Source organism: Chenopodium quinoa, unplaced genomic scaffold (genome assembly GCF_001683475.1).
Source record: "Chenopodium quinoa cultivar QQ74 unplaced genomic scaffold, ASM168347v1, whole genome shotgun sequence".
Lineage (NCBI taxonomy): Eukaryota > Viridiplantae > Streptophyta > Magnoliopsida > Caryophyllales > Amaranthaceae > Chenopodium > Chenopodium quinoa.
Genome location: NW_018742205.1, coordinates 1,461,116 through 1,462,848, shown reverse-complemented (window position 1 = coordinate 1,462,848; position 1,733 = coordinate 1,461,116). Strand labels below are relative to the sequence as shown.

Here is a 1,733-nt window from a genome sequence, read left to right as displayed (position 1 = left end):
AGAGGTAATAGATTTAAATCCCAGCCTCTCTAATATTTTTAGCCAAGATTCGCCACTGATTATTTAGTCTAACTTTTATACTATTCACACATTTATGTTTGGTCGTATTTTGTGATTTATATATAATTATAATAATTAATTATTCGGTTTATTTATTAGACTAAAACATATAATTTGTCACGCTATATAGTGATCCATTAAGTGATTATGGTTTGGATTTTTTTTTAGTCTTATTATGTATAGTCTTATTAAGTGATCCAAACAACACATGTAAATATTCCATAATGATAATATGTATGTATATATATATAACATCGAGCCGGGTTGAAGCTAAAAAATTATGCCCACTTCTCGGGCCGGTCAGGGCCAAGCTTTGGGCCGTGCGGGTTTTTCGGACCATTTTCGGACTGGGCCTAAAAAATCAACTAAATATGCATAAAAACGCATTCCTAAACCTGCCCCAAAAAGAATTCAAACTGGGCCATACTTGATCAGGTCTTATATATATATATATATATATATATATATATATATATATATATATATATAAAGAGTAACACTTTATAATTTTACGATGAAACCTCTTTTGGTCATATAATGTGGATTTTCTCTCACGGCGACAGACGCAGGCATCCCTTTAAATAAAATGGAAAATACTTAATTATCATATGGGTAGAGGATAAGAGGGTAAAATACTGCAACTACAATCTAAGTATTAAGATAAGGTAAGGGAAAAAAAATGACAGCTGTGGAATTTGAACCCACGCCCTTTCGGACCAGAGCCTAAATCTGGCGCCTTAGACCACTCGGCCAAACTGTCTGATGATTAATCACAAACTATATTAATAAATACTTTGTATAAATATTGAGCTTCTAATTTTGAAAGATTCCACCGACAGTGAGAAGATGAAATGAAGTATTTTGTCTCAAATTTTGTGGTGCAAATTATCATCTTAAATTACTGTAAACTGCAGTCACTATCATCTTGCCAACACAACATTATCAATTTGAAAGTTATTTATTTTTCTTTTGTTAATTTTTAACAATTTGTTTGTTGTTTCTTACTACTACAAACCTAATCTTGCTTTAATATTGATAATAATGTTGGTCAATTGTTTAATCTTAAATTTACTGTAACTTTAATTAATTGCCCACTTGCTTGATTCTAATGACGTTTATTTTTAGCTTTCACTTTTTTTTAATTTGTGTTTGTACCCCTTAATTGCTTTTTGGCCCCTTTAATTAGTCGAGTATTGGATTTTAATTTCTCAAGGACCCCATATTACCTAATCCATTGTGTGTTTACTATTTAAAAATTTGTCAGTGCTTTTGGGTCCCTTATATTGATCAATTTCTTGATTTTAGTTATATTTAGTATAGGTAAGTTTTGGCGATTTTTTTTCCTTCATATAATTCAATGTTCTATTGTTGTGTTATTGTCTAAGTGTATGAATTCCAGCACTTAATTATCAATTGGGGGATGGGGTTGGAGGGGGGTTTTTTGAAAATGTGGAGGTGGGAAAAAAAATCTGTAATTATGGTGGTATTTTAGATGGTTGTAGTGTATCTCCTTATATTGTATACTTCGGGTGATAACTCAAAAAATTGTGGTAAGATGTAATATTTTAGATACGTGTTGTCAAACAATTGTGATAAAACAATTGTGATAACTCAAACAATCGGGGGGTCGGACCCTGAGTATCTATCGGACCATTTAAATACGTGTTGTCTTA

General features: G+C 31.3%; 1 non-coding gene across 1 annotated transcript; it reads right to left on the bottom strand.

Moving 5' to 3' along the window:
* Positions 1-740: 740 nt before the first annotated feature.
* TRNAL-UAG lies at positions 741-820 on the bottom strand. Its single transcript has one exon. It is a non-coding gene; the product is annotated as a tRNA-Leu (tRNA).
* Between the last annotated feature and the right edge of the window lie 913 nt (positions 821-1,733).